The sequence below is a fragment of the Meles meles genome, chromosome 3, assembly GCF_922984935.1.
Source record: "Meles meles chromosome 3, mMelMel3.1 paternal haplotype, whole genome shotgun sequence".
Classification (NCBI taxonomy): Eukaryota; Metazoa; Chordata; class Mammalia; order Carnivora; family Mustelidae; genus Meles; species Meles meles.
In genome coordinates this window covers 65,326,300-65,349,245 of record NC_060068.1, presented here as the reverse complement: position 1 = coordinate 65,349,245, position 22,946 = coordinate 65,326,300, and the positions used below count along the sequence as shown (strand labels likewise).

Sequence of the window (22,946 nt, the reverse complement as noted above, 5' to 3'; positions counted from 1 at the left end):
TCCCTCGCCTCTCCCTCTTTAAAAAAAAAAAAAAAGTAATAGAACTACCCTATGATCCAGTAATCACATTACTGGGTATTTACCTAAAAAATACAAAGACAATAATTCAAAAGGATATACGTACCTTCATATTTATGGCAGCATTATTTACAATAGACAAATGATGGAACAACCCAAGTGTCCATCAATATATGGATGGATAAAGAAGATCTGTGTGTATGTGTATATATATATTATTAAATATAATAATATATATTATATATTAGAAATAGACCAAAAACATACTCTTAAATATAGAGAAAAATCAGATGGTTACAAGAGGAGAGATGGGCAGGGGGGATGGGTGAAATGAATGAAGGGGATTAAGAGTATACCTATCTTTTTTTTTTTTTTAAGATTTTATTTATTCATTTGATATACAGAGATCACAAGTAGGCAGAGAGAGAGGGAAGCAGGCTCCCTGCTGAGCAGAGAGCCCGATGCGGGGCTTGATTCCAGGACCCTGAGACCATGACCCGAGCCGAAGGCAGAGGCTTAACCTACTGAGCCACCCAGGTGCCCCAAGAGTACACCTATCTTAAGGAGCACTGAGTAATGTATAGGATTACTGAACCACTATACTATAAACCTGAAACCATATAACACTGTATGTTAATGATAATAAAATTTAAAAATTAATAAAATTTAATAGATTTCAAAAGAGAGCAGGCAAAATATTAAAAAGAAATATACAATCATGGTTTGTCTCCTTCCCAATCCCATCTTGTTTCATTTATTCTTCTCCTATCCCCCTAACCCCCCATGTTGCTTCTCCATGTCCTCATATCAGGGAGATCATATGATAGTTGTCTTTCTCCGATTGACTTATTTCACTAAGCATGATACGCTCTAGTTCCATCCACGTCGTCGCAAATGGCATGATTTCATTTCTTTTGATGGCTGCATAGTATTCCATTGTGTATATATACCACATCTTCTTTATCCATTCATCTGTTGATGGACATCTAGGTTCTTTCCATAGTCTGGCTATTGTAGACATTGCTGCTATAAACATTCGGGTACACGTACCCCTTTGGATCCCTACGTTTGTATCTTTAGGGTAAATACCCAGTAGTGCAATTGCTGGGTCATAGGGTAGTTCTATTTTCAACATTTTGAGGAACCTCCATGCTGTTTTCCAGAGTGGTTGCACCAGCTTGTATTCCCACCAACAGTGGAGGAGGGTTCCCCTTTCTCCACATCCTCTCCAGCATCTGTCATTTCCTGACTTGTTAATTTTAGCCATTCTGACTGGTGTGAGGTGATATCTCATTGTGGTTTTGATTTGTATTTCCCTGATGCCGAGTGACGTGGAGCACTTTTTCATGTGTCTGTTGGCCATCTGGATGTCTTCTTTGCAGAAATGTCTGTTCATGTCCTCTGCCCATTTCTTGATTGGATTGTTTGTTCTTTGGGTGTTGAGTTTGCTAAGTTCCTTATAGGGAGAGGGGGAGCGGGCTATGGACATTGGGGAGGGGAGGCGAACCATAAGAGACTATGGACTCTGAAAAACAACCTGAGGGTTTTGAAGGGTCAGGGGTGGGAGGTTGGGGCAACCTGAGGGTTTTGAAGGGTCAGGGGTGGGAGGTTGGGGGAACAGGTGGTGGGTAATGGGGAGGGCATGTTTTGCATGGAGCACTGGGTGTTGTGCAAAAAGAATGAATAATGTTACACTGAAAAAATAAATAAAATGAAAAGAATGTCTAAAAAATAAATAAATAAATAAATAAATTACTGAAAAAAAAAAAAAAGAAATATACAAATGACCACTGAAAACTGACAAGAAAAAACATTTGGAGGTGAAAGACATATTATTTTAGTTGTGATGACAGTTTCATGGACGTGTCCTAAAACACACCAAAATATAAACTTTAAACACATAAAGTTTATTGCAGTTCAGTTATATCTTAATAAGGTTAAAAGGTTATGTCTTAATAAATTTATGTCTTAATAAGGATAAAAGGAGACTTTTATTCTTTTTTAAAGGAGACTTTTAAATGTTAAAATGGTAACTGGTATGATTTATTCTCTTTTTCTAAAATGGTTACATATTATAGATAGCACTCATTCTATGGAAAACAATGGGCCATGTTGGTAGAAAAAATATGAGAAATACATACACTGCTAGAGAAGGGATTATTTTATGACATTACAGTCAAACCTCATTATTTATTCTAAGAGAGATCAGCAAATACACATGAATACAAAAATAACTTAAACATCACAAGTATTTATATTTGAGTGTAATTATAACTGCTATTAAGGAATTCATAAGACAGTAAGCCAAAAAAATAGGTCTAAATATTGAAATTTCAAACAGTCATATACTCTGGAAATACACTGGAAATAATTAGATTTCTAATCTTTCCACTCCAGGCAACTGAACAATATTTACACACATGAAGAGGGCAAAAAGAAACTTAAGCTGATCTTCAGCAAGCGTCTAATAACTGCTATAGATTTAGAGGGAGTGGGAGTAGATATAGACATATGCTATTTCACGAAGATTAAAAAACTTCTAACATCAATGACCTTTATTAAATCAGCAGAACCAGCCTACAATTTCCTACTATCTTTTCATTCATTCACTTAATGAAAATTTATTAACTGCTCAAACATAACAGATTTTGTGTTTGACAGAAGAGATGCCAAAAGGCAGTAGAGTATGTGCTTAAAACAAGTGATAATAGAGCTGGAATGCCTCTGTTTAAATTTTAACTCAGTCATCTATCTATTCTATGTATTTCCGAGGGCAAGTTACTTGACCTTCAGCTGTCTAGTAAAAGGTTAACAGCAGGCTTAAGGTGTTCAAACCCTGTATTTTCCAAGGATGGACCATCCCCTGACTAGCTTCTGGGAAATAGCTAAAAAGGCCCTGGAATATCATGCCTGATAAGAGTGTCTTTGTATACTGGAAGCCATGGGCCATGCCATATAGTTTATTCTAACCATGTGATTTACGGTGAGTGCATGCTTTGATCCACCTAAGTCCTGCAACAAGCTTTATCAGTCTGATCTCTGTGAGGGCTGGAAACTGAGTAGTTGTCACTCCATGCCTAGGTGACTGACAGCCCCAACCCCTAAAAGAAAAAAAAAAAAAAATAGACAAAACCCTAGACTCCAAGGCTCAGGGGAGCCTTCCTGGTTGGTTAAGACTTTACACTTACCACACATTGTCTTTGGGTAATTAAGCACTTTCCATAGGACTGTATTGAAAGATGACAAGAGGAGCTAGTGCTTTGTGTCTCCTGGACTCCTGCCCTTCGTGCTTCTTCTCTTTGCTGATTTTAATCTGTATCTTTTCACTATAATAAATTGAAAGCATGAATGTAACAGCTTTTCTGAGTTCTGGGAGTTCTTCCAGGAAATCATCAAACCTAAGGGTTCTTAAGGATCTTCAACACAGTAACATTGTTTCCGCATCCAAAAAAATGTATTTATTATTAGTACTTACTTAAAGAATAGATGGGGGGATCAAAAGAATTAATGTATGTTAGGTGCTTAAAATAATGCACAGCATATAATGTTTGCTGTTTCTCATGCTGTTACAAAAATAAGTGGTCCTAATAATTGAATAGCTTGGTCTAGTGAGAGAGCACATTAAATAATTAAACTGCAAGTGCTAAAAAAGAATGCATAAAACATGAGAGGAGCAGAGAGCATCAGTTCCTTCTTTCCTATCCCCAACTCTGTTGTCTTCATTTAGGTCCTCATCATTTCTCATTTCCTAAGTGAAATGCGGGGAGTATCCTCATAACAGTGTATTCTTCACAGGACTCTCCCACACCATATCATCTACCAGCAGTAACAGCACCACCACCACTACTGCCTGATCCAATATTCCTTTAACCTGATTCCACACTCTGAGAATCCATTCCAATATATGTTCCCCTGATTTCTGTAGAACCAAAATTGACAAAAACTATCAAATTATTTTAGTGTATCGCACTTCTTCCTGGTTTTAATTTTATACCTCATCCCCTGGGGCCTCTGTGGACTCAAGTCTGATTATAGGTCTAAAAGTAATGAAAGGTGGCAAGAATAAGACAAGATGATTGGCAGTCCATTCTGGGAAACTACTTTAAGAGATATTACAGGGTCTTTAGGCCAGGGGAGACAGACCTCCTACGAAGGAGTAGAGGGCTACTTCTAGTGGCAAAGGAGGTTCAACATAATTTAGAGAGGCAAGGTTCCTAGCTTCATCAGACTCTGCCCAAAGGTACCCACACATATAAGGACCCAGCCCTTTCTTCAAGGTTGCAAACTCAGATTGTGCTGTAATTAAAATACCCACATGATCTGTTTTAAAGAAAGCTTAGAATTATAACTGTACAACAGGAGGGTTTATTTTAGGACAGGAAAAGATAAATTTTGGTACCTGGAAGTGGAGTGCAGCCATACTGAAAACTTAAAATGTAAGAGGGGCTTCGGAACCAGCCAGGGGGCTCTATGTAGAGTGTAGAGAAACCCTAAAACACCCTGAAGAATGTGTTTATAAAAGCCCCTGAACTCTGATAAGTCTATGGGCGAGGACTTGCAAAAAAGCAAATGGAAATTTGAGGAAGGGGGATACTTGTTAAGTAGTGGCAGAAACTTCAGCAACACTGTCCCACGGAGTTATACAGAAAGAAGAAAATATGACTAACGAAGTGGCTGATCTAGCTAAGATTTCCTACCAGAGTGCTGAATGTGCCACCTGGTTCATTTTAGTGCTTGTAGTAAAACTTGCGAAGTGAGAGAGAAAATAATGAAAGGGCTGTTAAACAAAAAGAAGATAAGACTTACTCTACAAAAGATACTGTCAAGTAAGTGAAAAGCCAAGTCACAAACTGAGAGAAAATATTTGCAAAAGACGTATCTAATAAAGGTATCTTACCTAAAATATACAAAGAACTTTAAAATGTAACAAGAAAACTGGGCCAAAGGCCTGAATAGATGCTTCACCAAAGATACACAGATGGCAAATAAGCTTATGAAAAGATCCTAAACATCATATGCCCTTATGAGTTGCAAATTAAAACAACAATGAGTTACTGCTGCATACCTATTAGAACAAATTCCTAAATGCCTGACAACAAGAAATGCTGGCAAGCATCTAGAGCAATAGGAACTCTCATTCATTGCTGGTGAGAATGCAAAATGGTATAGCCATGATGGAAGCTAAATAAGGCAGTTTGTTACAACATTAAACACACTCTCACCATACAATACAGGAATCATACTCCTTGGTATTTACCCAAATAAGTTGAAAACTTCTGTCCATACAAACATCCGCACACAGATGTCTATAGCAGCTTTATTCATTACTGCCAAATTTAGAAAAAACCAAGATGTCCTTCAGTAGCTTAATGAATAAATTAACTGTGGTACAACCATACAATGGATTATTAAGAACTTAAAAAAAAAAACTATCAAACCATGAAAAAATAGGGGAGGAACTTTAAATACCCATTACTAAGTGAAAAAAAGCCAATCTGAAAAGAATATCTACATACTATACAATTCCAACTATAAGACATTTTGGAAAAGGCAAAACTATAGATACAATCAAAAGTTTAGTGGTTGGCAGGGGTTGACGAAAGGAGGGCTAAACAAGATAGTGAAACTATTTAAGTGCAGTGAAATTATTCTCTATAATACTATGATGATGGATACATGTCATTACACATTTGCCTGAACCCACAGAATGCATTAACACCATGACTGAACCCTAATGTAGTAAACTATGGATTTTGGATGATAATGATAGGTCAACATAGGTTAATCAGTTGTAACAAATACACCACTCTGATTTGGAATGCTGATGGGAGAGGCTGTGCAAGCGTAGGGGCAGGAGGAATGCGGGACATCTCTTTTTACTCAATTTTTCTGTGAACCTAGAACTGTTCTAAAAAACAAAATCTGTTAAAAGAAAATACGCAGGGTACTACCAGGAAAACATCACTCAAAAATGAGGCTGAGGGTATGACTGAAAACTCCTTCATTAAAACTTCAAAAATATTAAAGCTGGTGCCTCAGACAATTAGTCATTCAGCCAAAACGCCCTCGAAAGACATTAGAATGCACTATTGATCCTCTCAAACAATAAAGCTTCTACAAAATAAGGGCATTATCCCTCAGCCTTGTTACTAGGAGCCCAACGCATATAAGGATTTAATATCAAAAAATGTGTAACTTTTGCTCAAAGGACTATATCTCAATAGAATTTATACAACACCCACAAGATTTATAAAAGATTAATATATCTTTTTATTTAATATACAAAAGATTTAATATAACTTAAATGAAGAGAGAATTTGGGCCCCAAAAGAAAGCAAGCTGAGAAAACAACTCACCTTAGAAACATCTGCTATCTTTCATGAAAAAAGACAGAGATACAAGGAAAAGCACAGAAGGTAAGGCAAAGAACCATAAAGAATTATTCCCAGGCTTCAGATCCAATCAAGAAACTTCCAATATTTTCCCATCTGGATCTCAGAATTGCTATGAACCAGGGACACCCTGGCATCTTCCATTTTTGCCCTTTTAGAACAAAACTATCTAGAGCAGTTCTCCTATGCCTGTCCCCCATTGTATGTTCATTCAGTATTGCAGGTGGGGAGAGGCAGATGGGGCAGAATGGTACTCAAAGAGCTGTGCTTGAGGAAAAACACCCAAGGAACCATATCTAAGCCCAGACCTGATTTAGAAGATGAAATTCTGTACTCTGAGATGATATAGTAACAGAATGAGATATGTTAGGCCTTGGGAAGCAGTGGGTGTACTCTGCATGTGGGAAAGACATAAACACCTGGGGTCTGGAGGAGAGACAGTGGCAGCCAACTTCCTTCGTCCTGTTACTCACATTTCCATGTAGTCTCCTCCTGCACAGTGCCAGAGTTGACTTGTATGACCAGTACTAAACAGGAAAAGTGATAGCATCACATCTCAGAAATTTTAACATTGTGGCTTCCAGCTTGGATGCCCTCTCACTCTATCAGATCACTTGCTCTTGGGAAGCCATGTTGTAAGCAGCTCTAGGGAGAGGCCCAACTGGTACTTAAGTGAAGCTTCCTGCCAAAAGCCATAAGAGTGAGCTTGGAAGTGGCACTTACAGACCCAGACAAACTACAGAGGACTGCAACCGTAGCTGACACTATAACTACAATCTCATGAGAGATATCCTACATCAGAACCACCTCTAAGCTTACCATAAATTTCTGACCCTAAGATACTGTGTAAAATAATATTTTTCATTTCAAGCTGCTAAATTTTGGGATCATTTGTTACATAACAGACAACATGTGAACACCACTAAAGCTCCCAGATTCATTCATTCTCATCATCACTGAATTACCTGATTTTCCAATTCAGCAATAATTTATTTCCTATGTAAGGAAAATCTTCCTGTAGAATTACCAAAACAAGAATGCTTTCTCTTACTGTCTCTTGACTTTAAAAAATATTGGAAATTAGCTTACATAGCTCAATATTTTCAGAATTAAGGCTGATCTGGCTGAAAGTCTTTCTTCATTAAGAAAGAAAGAGAGAGGAACCTTACATTTTTAATTAGAACAGTTAAAAACACAAACACATATGCTTGTTTGGATAAAACTAATTATGCATGTTTCCTACTGAAGAAAATATTCAGAATAAATAAGCTTGTTTTCAATAGTTTGTTTTCAATGATAAAACTGAAATGTCTAGTTTTTTTAAAGTACTTTAGTATTCCTAATGCAGATAAAATTTCCACCATTATAATCACTCACGCTGTTCCAAAATAACAAAATACTACCTATAAACAATAATACTCTAATCACAATTACCTGTCAAACACATTAGCACAAACTGATTTATCATATTAGTAACCTAGAAAAAAGTAGGAAAAATTCTAAAAGAACAGTGTACAAATAAAAAATGCTTTCATGCTGGCAAAAAGAAAAAAAAAAGTGCAAATGGTCTCCAGTAAATCCAGTTTGTGTTGGATCCAAACCTAGAGCCATCCGGTTTAAAATTCAGGCCATAATCCAACCTATAGGAAAGACCCTACCACTGCCTTGACAGCAGCTTAAGGGAGGTTACTTCAGCACATTAGGATTTAAAAAATATATTTTACAGCATAAACCATCACTCTTGAGAGGCAGTCAACACCAAAGGCCATGCCCAATCACTGGAAGTATCAAGAAAATCAAAGTGAAAGGGTACAATATAGCCATAGAAAGGCAAAGACAAATGATCACCCATTTAAAGACTATATAATGCAGGAATCAAAAATTCAAATGTCTACAGGCACCAGAAAGTTAACAGTCAGTCAATACATGCAGTGAGCCCTGTAAGTCATAAGTTTACACTGTACGAATGTAAAGCCTGCAACAAACTGAAAAACACATAGTTCATTTCAAGGGAATTGTAATTTGTAATTTATTGTAATTAATCGTAATTTTCCCTACTGTTGCTATACAGTGTGAAGACCCAGTGTGACTGAAACTTTCTATTTCTCAGGAGAAACAAAAACCCTGGATATTTTACTTAAATTAGCTGAAAACTATTTTACAACATTAAAGATTGTGCAGGTCCGTTTAGGCTGGATATCCCCAATTTGCAAACTCTGCTCAATGCAGTATTATAAAGGGTATAATTATCTATTATTTCTCCCATATAGCTCAATAACCTCCAGGGCAAAAACAGGTATGTCAGTAATAAAAATAAGACTCCAGTAATCCCATAAACAATAATTTCCCAGAAAGTTCAATCAGGTCAAAAGTATTTTCCAAAATCAAGTCTAAGATAGATACTCCCAACTACATTAAAGGGTATTAAACCAAATGGATCAAGATGATTAATTTCCAAAAAACCTGAGTACTATAACAATTTCCATAATACACACAAAAATGATGATACCCTGAAGAATGGGTAATACTAATCAGGAGAGTATTTAACTATTTTAATTAATCAAACTTTTGACTTTTTAAAAATGCCTTACTTTGAGTTATAATTTTGGTTACAATTCTAGCCTGTCCATATTCTAAACAAGGCACACAAAACCAAGTTATGCCTTATACCTGAAAAGGATGTCACTTAACACTCCTTCATTACCTTAGATATTAACTGTGGATTTTTTTTTAAAGATTTTATTTATTTATTTGACAGAGAGAAATCACAAGTAGACAGAGAGGCAGGCAGAGAGAGAGAGAGAGGGAAGCAGGCACCCCGCTGAGCAGAGAGCCCGATGCGGGACTCGATCCCACGACCCTGAGATCATGACCTGAGCCGAAGGCAGCGGCTTAACCCACTGAGCCAGCCAGGCGCCCTGTGGATTGTTTTTTAAATAGAAGTAGTGTGTCTACCCACATATAGTATCATTCTTGCTGCTTTCCGAAGCCAAAACTCGTATGAGGGAAATGTGATTAGCACAAGATAAGAACATCAGCCACATCTTATGACAGTTAATAGTTATACTTTTGGATATTAGTTGTGACCATTTTTGTAATGAGCTCATAAAGGGCCTTACAAAGGCCCAAATCCAAAATCTCAGTCTTTTTTTTTTTTTTTAATATTTCACTTATTTATCTGAGAGACAGATTACAAGTAGGAAGAGAGCCAGGTGGGGTGGGGGGGGGAGCAGGCTCCCCACTGAGCAGAGAGCCTGATGGGGGGCTCCATCCCAGGACCCTGGGATCATGACCTCAGCCAAAGGCAGAGGTTTAACCCACTGAGCCACCCAGGCGCCCCCAAAATCTTAGTCTTATTAGCATCTTTCCAACCTCCAAAGAAATCAACCCTGAGTACATTATCAATCTAGACTATACTTAAAATAAATATTTTATCTGCTATATAAAATGCTTTGCTTCAATAATGTGTCTTCACAGTGATATTTTTCTCTATAGCAAAATCATCTACATTATCTATATTGGAAAAAGGAACTAGTCCCCCAAAAAGGAGACAACAATACAATAACAGAGAAAGCAGCAGAGTACTGCTATCTTTGCCTTGTCTTTAACTTAGCTGTGAAACCTTGAGCAAGTCAGTCATCTGCCATGTCATCTGTACCAAATTAATCAATTTTAATTTGCCAAAGAGTGATGAGCAAAATTGTGATACAATTTTTCACTCATTACTTTAAATTAATCAGTTTAAATGAGCTTTATAACTGAAATAGTTAGCTAAATGTAGTACCCAAGAGTATTTTCTAGACAATGATAGTGTACAAAACCATTCAATAGTTAAAAAAAAAAAAAAAAAAGGGAAAAAAAAAAGTGTTACGTTGACCTACTAGACCATTAGCTATTCTGGACAAAAAAACTCCTTTCCTTCTCATAAAAATAATCCAAACCCCCCCCCACCCTTTTTTAACAATGCTGAACATTGTTAAATTACACAATTACTCATTAAATTACTCAATTAAACCTCATTATTCTGTGGATGGAAATAATGTGATACACTGCCTGAAAAATTGTTTATTCCTGTAGGACTGTATATACTGTACCACCTTCCAAACACTGACTACTGAGTCAGATGAACTGACAGACACACTAGTACACAGTAGGTCTTATGAACTACTCAAGGCCAAATGGCTGATTTCAGAACCATATACTGAGATGTAGCTGGTGATCTGCTCTCTCCCGCCCCATCCCATTCCAATCGGTGGAGCTATATTAGTTTCTGTCACCTTGTTGCTGAATCTTATCTCCTCTGCTGCCAGTTCTGCCGCTTATTGTCCATCACCGTTACTGATGTCCTTTGCCACTCCCCATTGTTATATTGCTATCCAGTACTTCTTTCTTCTGTTTCACCATTTTTAAGGGGAGAAAGGAGAACTGAAAAAGAGAATCTTAAGCAGGCTGCACGCCCAGCACACAGTCAGATGCAGAGTTCTACTTCACAATCCCGAGATCATGACCTGAGCCAAAATCAAGAGTCAGATGCTTAACTGACTGAGCCACCCAGGTGCCCCTGTTTAACCATTTTTGTCTCTTCTGTTTGTTTCCAAGCCTCTAGCTCTCAGAAAAAAGAGATCAACTTCACAGACACAGTCAGCTAATCAATACACTCCTTGCCTTCTAATTAAAAGAAAAAAAAAATCAAAGCAGGTAGGAATGATTCTTGGTTTTTCCGAACTGTTTTTTATCACAATCTGATACTCAAAGGTTCATTCATTGTTATAAAAGATGCTTTATGGTCCTTTTTATTTCTAAGTTTGGAGTTATTGCAGATACGTATCTACAGATAATTGAAATTTTTACAATTATAGTATTTTAGGGTTAAGATAATCCACAGAAAAATAGCGGCTGTCTCCTTAATCCTTAGAAGACTCACCAAAAAAAAAAAAAAAATCCAAAAATTTCTATTAAAATCAGATCTTAAAATAAATGAATAGCACTCCGAAGAAGATATACATATGGCCCCAAAGCATATGAAAAGATATTTAACACCTCCAACCATTAGGAAGCTGCAAATAAAAACTACATGAGATACTACTTCACACCCATTAGGATGCCTATTATCAAACACAGAGAGAGAGAGAGAGAATGTGTTTGGCAAAGATGTGAAAAAGTATCAGTAAAGACGTAGAAAAATTGCAACCTCTGCTCATTGTTAGTAGGAACATAAAATAGTACAACCAGTGTGGATAACAGTAAGGTGATTCCTAAAAAATTAAATACAGAATTGACATTTGATTCAATTCTGGATATATAGGCAGGAGACATGAAAGCAGAAACTCATTTACTTGCACACTCCTGTTCAGAGCAACCTTTATTCACAACAGGCAAAATGTGAAAGCACACAATCAGCCACGGTCAAAATGATTTAAAAAAAAATGTGGTACACACATACAATGGAGTATTGGTCAACCTTAAGAAGAAAACAAGATACAACATGCATGAACCTTGAAAGCATAATGCTAAGTGAAATAAGCCAGTCATACTGTATGATATTGTATGATTCCATTCAGACGAGTTAACCTTGAGTAGAAACAGAATATTCAGAGACGGAAAGTAAACTGGTGGTTGTGAGAGGCTAAAGGGAGGGGAGAACAGAGAGTTAATGTTTAAAGTGTATGGATTTTCAGTTGAGGAAGATGAAAAGTTCTGGAGATGGATGACAGTGATGATTGCCTAATAGTGTAAGTGTACTTAGTACCACTCATATATACAGGTTAAAATGTTTAAAATGGTAAATTTTATGTTATGTGTATTTTACCAGAATAAAAAAGATGAATGAAAAGTAAAGTTTACAATAGGGCAGGAAAGTACTTGATATTTACTTATCCCTGGCTACTGTGTAAACCTTATCTGACTAAAAGAGACAGCACAAGTAATTTATTAACTAAGTAAATGGTGTTTAACTTCATTAGTGTCAATGAAGAGCGGAAACATCTCTAAATATTTAAGGACTTCAGATTCTCCTAATAGAGCTCTATCTGGGAAAGATGAAAAAAAAAAAAAAAAAAGAAAACCCAGTCTGTCAATAAGTAAGATCTCTCATGCACACACCAAACCACTGAATAAATACTCATTTTCGAGATTCTTAAACCCTAACGCCTCCATCATTGCTACTCTCAGATATACCAAACATACCCTTGCCTCACCATGTTTTGCTACACTAAAACACCCATCCCCACAACCTGCAGAGTTCACTCTCTCATTTCATTCAGATGTCTACTCATATGTTCCTTTATCAGAGAGGCTAAGCTTGAAAATCCTGTGTAAAATAGTATTCTCTGAAATTCTCACTCCCCACAAAGAGATTTATTTTCTTCACAGTTTTTATCACTACCTGATATATACATTTACTTGCTAATCTTTTTCTCCATCCACTACGACTGAATTCCAGGAGCACAAGGACTTTGTCTATTTTGTTCCCTATTGTACCCCCATCACCTACAACACCACCTGGCACATTGAGGGTGGCCAAAAAATACTTGTTAAATGAATAAACAGATGGATGCTCACAGCATAAAATCATATTTTCCTCTTGGTCTTGGTACACTTCTACCATCTCCAGCCTTCCAACAGCCACCAGGCACTGCCTCAAAGCCATCCAGAGTAGGAATGATTAAAGTAGAACACCTAGTTTAAAAAGTCAGATAGAAGCCTGGTACCAGCACTGACAATAATATCTTAATTAGACACTTCAAACAGTGCTTGCTCTCAAAGTTTCTAAATACCCTAAGTGAATACACTATAACCTCACAACATGGAATAAAGTACAAGGATACAGAATTTAACTCTAACACTGCTTTAAAACAAAAAGATACCATGTATTGCGTAATAAACATTGCACTGCATCTGTTTTAATGAACATTACGAGGCACTTGTTAGTCTGAAAACCGAAGAATTTTTCCCTCTACAACTTCTCAGAGGTAGGGAAATAACACAAGTTGTTAATAAATATAGACAAAAATTAAGTAACCAATTCTTGGCCCAAGAGATATACACTCTGCAGCATGAGAAGAATATGTTAAAACTCTGGATATGAGAGAGTAAAGCATGCTTCCAATACACACCTAAGTTTATTTTAAAGTCAAAAGTTTAAAAACCCATTCCAGTCAAATGTCCCACCGGCGCTTATACATACATTTTACAAGTTTTGAGAGATTTTTTTTTTTTTTTACAACTGCACTTTAATTTTCTGTCTGCAGTTAATGACATCTGGTAAAGCTTCCGCCGTTGATTATAATTTTTGTAGAAAAAAATGTTTAATCAGACAGTAAATACCGTCCCTCCTGAGAAATCATACAACGGCCCATTAGTCTACGGTCTCTAGAGCTCACCGAACCCCACATGTTCATTTGTAAGGACAGTCAACCAGGGAACGGACGTGTCCTGCCCCGTCTCGTAAGTAAAAAGGGCAGGGGGAACCTGCCCTTCGCCGGTGTCCCAGAATTGGGAACACCTGTGCGCAGGGAACGCAGTGTGAGATGTGGACAGCCTGCGGCCCTGGGGCTAACGATCCCAGCCCGAGACCCACCAGGCCAGCCCCTTCCTCTGATTTCCGCCCAGGCCTGCCCCCGGAACTCATATCCCCGCAAACGCAGGTCCTACCTGAGCTCTGCCCCCAGCTACAGGGCTGCGGGGGGAGTCGGGAGGAGGCGTGGCCTTCCAGCTCGCCAGACGAACTCCCTCGTGCGGTTGTTCTGACTTTCCCTCTCGGGATCCGCGCCCCGACCAAGTTCGAGCCGCACTTCCGGGGTCCGCGGGCAACTGAAACGTCATTGCGCGCGCGACGGCTTCTGCGACAATCCGGAAATGGGCGGAGCGTGGTCGCTAAATTAGTTCCTGTGGAGCTAGGTGGGCTGGGAGAGAGGCTTGTGGGAGGTAAGAGTTGTTCTATTCTTTCTCCGCGGGCCTTGGTCGCCTTTTCCTTTACCCTTTTTTGTAAAGCGGGAGACTGCACTTCCTGAGTAGCCTTGAGGATGGGGCCGCCTTGAAGCCTCGTTCTCCAAGAAAATTAAGAAGCAGTTGCGAGACTGTCCATGCAGCCAATTGCCTACTCTCCCACTTATGTTTTGGTTTGTTTGTTTGTTTATTTACAGCATAACAGTGTTCATTGTTTTGGCATCACACCCAGTGCTCCATGCAGTACGTGCCCTCCCTATTACCCACCACCTGGTTCCTCAACCCCCCACCCCCGCCCTTCAAAACCCTCTGGTTGTTTTTCAGAGTCCATAGTCTCTCATGGTTCATCTCCCCTTCCAGTTTCCCTCAACTCCCTCTCTCCATCTCCCCATGTCCTCCATGTTATTTGTTATGCTCCACAAATAAGTGAGACCATATGATACTTGGCTCTCTCTGCTTGACTTACTTCGCTCAGCATAATTTCTTCCAGTCCCGTCCATGTTGCTACAAAAGTTGGGTATTCATCCTTTCTGATGGAGGCATAATACTCCATTGTGTATATGGACCACATCTTCCTTATCCATTCATCCGTTGAAGGGCATCTTGGTTCTTTCCACAGTTTGGCGACCGTAGCCATTGCTGCAATAAACATTGGGGTACAGATGGCCCTTCTTTTCACTACATCTGTATCTTTGGGGTAAATACCCAGCAGTGCAATTGCAGGGTCATAGGGAAGCTCTATTCTTAATTTCTTCAGGAATCTCCACACTGTTCCCCAAAGTGGCTACACTAACTTGCATTCCCACCAACAGTGTAAGAGAGTTCCCCTTTCTCCACATCCTCTCCAACACACGTTGTTTCCTGTCTTGCTAATTTTGGCCATTCTAACTGGTGTCAGGTGGTATCTCGTTTTAATTTGACTCTCCCTGATGGCTAGTGATGATGAACATTTTTTCATGTGTCTGATAGCCATTTGTATGTCTTTGCTGGAGAAGTGTCTGTTCATATCTTCTGCCCATTTTTTGATAGGATTATCTGTTTTGTGTGTGTTGAGTTTGAGAAGTTCTTTATAGATCCTGGATATCAACCTTTTGTCTGTACTGTCATTTGCAAATATCTTCTCCCATTCCGTGGGTTGCCTTTTTGTTTTGTTGACTGTTTCCTTTGCTGTGCAGAAGCTTTTGATCTTGATGAAGTCCCAAAAGTTCATTTTTGCTTTTGTTTCCTTGGCCTTTGGAGACGTATCTTGAAAGAAGTTGCTGTGGCTGATATCGAAGAGGTTACTGCCTATGTTCTCCTCTAGGATTCTGATAGATTCCTGTCTCACGTTGAGGTCTTTTATCCATTTCGAGTTTATCTTTGTGTATGGTGTAAGAGAATGGTCGAGTTTCATTCTTCTACATATCGCTGCTTATGTTTTATTCATACTTTACCCACTCCATTCAGCTCCAGAAAAGACAGAAGGTCGAAACTTCTAGATTTGGAAGGTTAAATTTACTTCAAAATTACGACTTATAAAGTAGGAAATTAAGGTTAAGTTCCCTCACTTGCTTTTTTCCTATTTCCTGAGTTACTAGTGGGATGAATGAGAAACATTTGTGGAAACCTGTAATCACATGACTAAGAGGACTTTGGTTCTAAACGCAGCCTTTATGGGGAAATTCCTGGTACCAAAAATTGCTCATGAAAATCATTTAAATGGCCCACAAAGTACAGAATACATAATGTTAAAAATAAAGTCTAGATATTTAATTCTTATCCACACTTGAATGTGAGACCTCTTAGGTAGTTGAAATGTTAGAATGAAAGAGTTTGTGTGTCAATATCCGGGTATTTAAACAATCAGAAATCCAAGAGGCAATTTCATATCCTAGTAATAACAACTTGTTATTCAGCATATTACTAGGATATTTAATATGCATTTCAGACTCTATCTTCTACCTTCAAAATCTGTTTCCTATTGCATATCTTTCCATCTCAGTAAATGGCATTGGATTCTTAAAATTGTTCAGATTAGGGGCGCCTGGGTGGCTCAGTGGATTAAGCCGCTGCCTTCGGCTCAGGTCATGATCTCAGGGTCCTGGGATCGAGCCCCGCATCGGGCTCTCTGCTCCGCAGGGAGCCTGCTTCCTCCTCTCTCTCTGCCTGCCTCTCTGCCTGATTGTGATCTCTGTCTGTCAAATAAATAAAATCTTTTAAAAAAAAATTGTTCAGATTATCCTCTGATTCCTCTTTCTCTAACATCCCATGTCCAATCCCTCTGCTAAATCTGTTGGCTCTTTTTTCAAAGGGTATGCTGAACCTAACTAGTTCTCAACACCTATACAGCATTATTCTGCTACTCAGTGGATGCTGTAATTGTCTATTAATTGTTCTACAAGCTTCTTTTTTTTGCTTTCCTACAGTCTAGCCTCCATTTGGCAGCTGAATAAATGCTTCTAAAATACATGTCAGAATTTGTTACTTTCCTAGGCAAAACTTTAAAGACCTTCTTTACTCAAGTAGAAGAAAATAAAAAATTGTTTTCTTAAAACTCTAAGATACTACATGATCTGGCCCCTGGTTCCTCTTTGCTGCCACTGAGGAGGAGGGTTGTAAGAGATTTGGAGATGTGGTGGGGGTGAGGCTTGACCAGTAATCTTGGAGTTTGGGAAATGGCAGTCCCAAAGGTGATTACCCAGCTCTCTTGCCTAGAAATATTTAAAGGGAAGAGACCAACTGAGGGTGCCGGTGATGACAAAGATAAAAACTGTCACGTTTTCCCAACAGCTAGTAGACATGTTGGTACATGGCTGTTGTATTCATTTTCAAGGGCTACCAATAACAAAGTACCTTAAACTAGGTGGCTTCACAACAAAAAATTACTGCCTCACATTTCTGGAAGTTAGAAGTTCAAGGTGAAAGTGTAGGCAATGTGGTCCTTTATGAACACTGGAGGGAAATTTTCTTCCATGCTCCTCTTCTGGAATCTGGTGGTTTGCTGGAATCTTTGATGTCCCTTGGCTTATAGATGCATTATCCCAATCTCTACTTGTATCTTGTCATGGCATTCTCCCTGTGTATTGTCTCTGCATCCAAATGTTTGCCATTGTATAGGGACTCTAATCATATTGCATTACGGTATACCCCCAATGACCTCATTTTAGCTTGATTATCTAATGGCCTTATTTCCAAATAATGTCATTTGTGAGGTAATGGGCTTAGGACTTTATTGTATCGTATCTTTTCAAGGGAACACATTTCAACTTGTACCACTCCTAGAATTGTTTTGAAAAGGAAGTGTTTCCAGTAAAATGAAAGAAAGGAAAAGCAACCAGGGAGCAGAGTGAAGTTGTATGAAGTAAGCCACCAGGAGAGGATCTGCATGGAAATTTGACATGCTGGCTGGAGCATTCATTCTGCATATCTGGCAATGGCAGTGTTGGAGTTCCAGAATTTGGGTGAATCTCCAAAATGTCCAAAAGCATCAGCAGTTGTTTTAGGCAGCTTTTAGGTAGTTGTTACAGAGGGCACCATGATTTTCCTTTACCATAGCCTTTTCTTCCCCCATCCCTAAGCTGATTCTAATGGACTTCAAGGCAAGAGAGTGAGTGTGGGATGTATATAAGTAAAAGGTGGAGGAACCAAGACAAAACAGATTTACCTTTTTCCTCCCAGTCATATTTGTAGGTCAGGCCTATGCTAGGAAAGAGGACACTTTAAGTAAGTTAGAGGTTTCTAGTTCAATATGTAAAGAGTTTGGAGCTTGGAGGTCAGTCACTTCCATCCTCACAGTAAGGAAAACCTGAACAAACTAAAAATCATCAACTCTTCTAAATCCATGAAAGACTGAGGTCAGCAGGAAAGTTATTGACCCCCCAAAAGGAGAGACAGGTATTTAAAGAGCACAGCTTAGAGGGAGCAGAAGTTAGCAGCAGGAGTCAGTGTGGGTAGGAACACCCGAAATTGTAATTGATAAATTGCTGGAAGCTCATTGTGGACTACCATGAGAATTTAAACTCAAAGACTAGCTTTAGAGTTAAAAAGTTTCAAGTGGTTCCCCTTTAGGGGGAAGGGATACCACCCACATTTTCCTGAATTTTACCTCTAGAAGCTCTGCCAGGTTCTCACTGTGAAAATAGAAAAATCCTCTTCTATCTGGGGAAGAGGAAAAATGACCATTTTGAAATATGCCTAGAGCTGTCTGTTTTCCTTATCAACCCTGCCATTAAGGGAAACTATTTTACCTACCCAACTGGAGGTTTAGCAATCTAGAGCAATAAAAATACTCATCCACATCCCACTCTAGTCTTTGAAGTGGGGTGGGGGAATGGACAACACATAGGAACAGAAGGGAACTGTAAACAGAAATGAAAACACTAAGGATGAATCCAGAGGAAATGCTAGAAAACTAAAACACATGAACAGAAATGAAAAATAGCTTTGATTGGCTCATAAGTATACTGGACACAGCCAAGGAGAGAATGTAGGTTGAAAATGTGTCAATAGAAGGTTTATAAAACTGAAATGCAAAGAGAAAAAAATGAAAAAAATAATATCCAAGTACTCTGTGGAAATGACAAAATGTGTAACATTGGCATAATAAGAAGCCTAGAAGAAGTAAGAAAGAAATAAAAGAACTATTCGAAGAAATAGTGACAGAATTTTCTAAAAATTTTCTTAATGCAGACACAAAACCCAGAGATCCAGGAACCTAGAAAACTGCAAACTGGATAAATACTAAAAAATCTATACCTGGACATGTATATTCTGAAAGTAAAAAATCATGAAGCCGGGGTGTGGGGGGGAACCTTGCCTACAGAGAAAAAGGGGTAAGAATTAAATTGGACTTGGGGCATCTGGGTTGAAGCCTCTGCCTTCGGCTCAGGTCGTGGTCCCAGGGTCCTGGGATCCAGCTCTGCATCGGGCTGTCTGCTCAGCAGGAAGCCTGCTTCCTCCTCTCTGCCTGCCTCCCTGCCTACTTGTGATCTCTGTCAAATAAATAAAATCTTAAAAAAAAAATTAAATTGGACTTATCTTCGGAAACTATGCAAGAAGAGAGTAGAGTGAAACATTTAAAGTATTGGAAGGAAAAAAAAACAGAATTTGATATCCAGTGAAATTATTCTTAAAAAGGCAAAAGAAAAATACTTTTTTAGACAAACAAAAATGGAGGGAGACTGTCATCAGTGGACCTGAACTGCAAGAAATGTTAAAAGAAGTTCTTCAAAGAAATGGTAATGTTATAGGTTGGAAACTTGGTTCTACTTGAAAAAAAAAAAGTTTTAGAGAAGGAATAAAGGTAAAATTAAATCTATTTTTCTTATTGTAAATTGATCTGACAAAATAATATTGTCAATATTGTGTTCTATAATTAGAGCTTGTGGATAAGTAAAATGAATGACTGCAGTGTTACAAAGGACAGGAGGGAGGAATTGAAAATACTCTGCACTTTCACTACCCATGAAGGTGTATAGTGTTAATTTGAAAGTGAGCTTAGATATGTTATAAATGTATATTGCATCCTCTAGGGCAACTGCTTGAAAAAAGTGGAAGACAAAATATTAAGTAAAGGAAGGAAGCAATGGGGCAAAGAATAGAAAACATTTAAAGTGACTTCAAGGGGCGCATGGGTGGCTCAGTGGTTTAAGCCTCTGCCTTCAGCCCAGGTCGTGATCTCAGGGTCCTGGGATCGAGCCCCGCATCAGGCTCTCTGCTCAGTGAGGAGCCTGTTTCTCCCTCTCTCTTTCTGCCTGCCTCTCTGCCTACTTGGGACCTCTCTCTCTGTCAAATAAATAAATAAAATATTTTTTAAAAAAATAAAAAATAAAGTGACTTCAAGATCATATTGGACTTTTAAATAACTAAAAATTAGACATTTGAAAATGTCCTACTGTGACCAGAAAAGCCATAATGCATGCCTGGCATAAAATCCAGGGATGGGGGAGAAGATCTGATAAAACGGGTTTGGATTGTAGTAGTAGGAGAAAACCTAGGTTTTACTGCTTGTTACCACACATCTCCCAAGTGCTGTACATTGAATATATCAGTTACATCCAAATATTTATGTTACAGAAATTATGAAGTTTAAAATGTTATATAGTATTTATAAAAATCATGTTTTCAAGGTTGGAATGGTACTTTCCCATTGGGGTATTAGTACCAAGTAATTCTTCAATCTGTTCCTGGTACTTTTCCTCTTTTATTAACTTTCCCTTCCAGCCTATATCTAGTCTGAAGTTCTCTATTTCTGATTCTTTATGATAACTAATGTAAACACAAAACTTACTTGCACTCTTCTTCATTGTAATCCTTTTATGTACTGATGTTGCTGTTGTGGGCAACTTGGTTATTCTCAAATACACTCAGAAACTTATTCTCCCTCTCAGTATTCACTGAAACTTGATATATTGGATGTTAAATGTGGTCAGTAGGCTTTTAAGATACATTGCCACATCCTTAAAATGATCCTTCTTTATTACCCACATACTACATACTGTAATAAATCCTAGCTATGAGTACAAGTATGTAATGAATCCTGTGAGTTCTAGTTAATGTCCAAAGGTAAGTGTGGCCCTGAAGACTCCCCCAGCACAGTTAACCATTCAGAAGAGAAAAGACACAGTGGAAGATCTCAAGATGACTCATTGTTGGAGTCATCAAATGACTTTAAAAAGCTATTACAACTATGCTTAATGACAGAGAGGAAAGTATGCTCGTATGGAATGAAAATACAGGAAATCTCAGCAGAGACATGAGAAGTATAGTAAAGAACCAAATGGAAATTCTGTTACGGAAAAATAGTATGAAAATTTTAAAAATTCACTGTTTGGGCCTAACAGCAGAATGGAGATTCTGAGGAGAGAGTCAATGAACTTGGAGATAGATTAATACAAATGTGTCCTACCTATGCATAACACAGATTTCTCAAAAACAACACAGATTTTAGGGGTTCCTGGGGGGCTCAGTCACTAAGTGTCTGCCTTCGGCTCAGGTCATGATCCCAGGATTCTGGGATTGAGCCCTGCATCCAGCTTCCTGCTCAGTGGGGCTTGCTTCTCCCTATCCCACTCCCCCTGCTTGTGTTCCCTCTCTTGCTGTGTCTCTCTCTGTCAAATAAATAAAATCGTAAAAAAACAAAAAAACACCCAGATATTTCTAAAGCAGACAGAATAAAATGACAGTTGTATATAGAACAATCCATATGAACACTGTCTTATCAGAAACAGTGGAAGCCAGAAGAGATTGGATCATCTTACAAGTGCTCAAATAAAAAGGTAATCAGTCCAGGGGCACCTGGGTGGCTCAGTGGGTTAAAGCCTCTGCCTTCAGCTCAGGTCATGATCCCAGGGTCCTGGGATCGAGCCCCGCATCAGGCTCCCTGCTTGGCAGGGAGCCTGCTTCCCTTTCTCTCTGCCTGCCTCTCTGCCTACTTGTGATCTCTTTCTGTCAACTAAATAAATAAAATCTTAAAAAAAAAAAAGTAATCAGTCCAGAATTCTGCATCTAGTGAAATACCTTCAATAATAGTGGAATAAACATTTATCACAAGCAGATCTTCAAGAAGTGCTAATGGAGGGGAAATAAAACCTCATGGAAGTTAGGATCTTAAAGAAGCATCAGAAATAAAAAAACACCTCAGTAAATATGTTAGTTTTCCTCTCAATTTCATTAAAATACATAGAACTTTAGAACAAAAATTTTAACATTGTCTGGTGAGGCTTATTAGATCTGTTGTAATACATGTGAAAGCTGTATTACATACGGCAGGATGAGGTAAGAAGTAAATGGACCTAAACACTATAGAAAGTTAAGGGTATATATTTAATACTTAGAGGAACCACTGGGAAAAAAAATGCAGAGCTATAGCTTAAAAGCCAATAATTAAGATGTGTAAGAATGTTCATAGAAGTTTTATTCATAATGGCCCCAAACTATAAATAGCCCAGGTGTCCATCAGATTGGGGTATAAATAAATCTTGTTGTATTCATGTAATAGAATACTGCAGGCATACCTCACTTTATTGTGCTTTGAAAATAATGCGTTTTTTACAAATTGAGAGTGCTATTGCAGCCTTGCATTGAGCAAGTCTATTAACAGCATTTTTCCAACAGTATTTGCTCTGTTCATAACATCACATTTTGGTAATTCTAGCAATTACTTTAAACTTCATTATTGGTTATGGTGATCTGTGATTAGTGATCTTCAATGTTACTATTGTAATTGTTTTGGGTGCCACAAACCATGCCCATTTAAGACTGTGAGCTTAATTGATAAATGTTGTGTGTCTTCTGACTGCTCCACCAACCAACCATTCCAATTTCTCCCTCTCCTCAGATGTCCGTATTCCCTGAGACACAAAAAGAGTGAAATTAAGCCAATTAATAAGCCTACAGTGGCCTTTAAGTGTTAAAGTGAAAGGAGGAATTGCACATCTCTCACTTTAAATCAAAAGCTAGAAATGATTAAGCTCAGTAAAGAAGGCATGCTGAAAACCAAGATAGGCTGAAAGCTAGGTCTCTTGGGTCAAATAGACAAGTTGTGAAGGCAAAGGAAAAGGTCTAGAAGGAAAGTAAAAGGTCTTCCTACTCCAGGACAAACACAAATGA

At 38.3% G+C, this 22,946-nt stretch overlaps 1 protein-coding gene and 1 long non-coding RNA gene across 8 annotated transcripts in view; one reads left to right on the top strand and one right to left on the bottom strand.

Annotated features, from left to right (window-relative positions):
• Nucleotides 1-14,232, bottom strand: part of FAM172A (family with sequence similarity 172 member A) — a 429,585-nt gene extending 415,353 nt beyond the window's left edge. For 5 of the 6 annotated variants that reach the window (XM_045999240.1, XM_045999242.1, XM_045999244.1 and 2 more), the window contains exon 1: nucleotides 14,064-14,196. The gene's annotated coding sequence lies outside the window, so the exon portion shown is untranslated. Of the gene's footprint in view, nucleotides 1-14,063 lie in introns of all 6 variants that reach the window. The other variant, XM_045999245.1, reaches the window with a different exon arrangement.
• A 31-nt stretch (nucleotides 14,233-14,263) lies between these two features.
• The window catches only part of LOC123938156, a 105,669-nt gene continuing 96,986 nt past the window's right edge, over nucleotides 14,264-22,946 (top strand). The window contains exon 1 of one of the 2 annotated variants that reach the window (XR_006817679.1): nucleotides 14,264-14,336. This is a non-coding gene — a long non-coding RNA (uncharacterized LOC123938156). The remainder of the gene's footprint in view (nucleotides 14,337-22,946) is intronic. The other variant, XR_006817680.1, reaches the window with a different exon arrangement.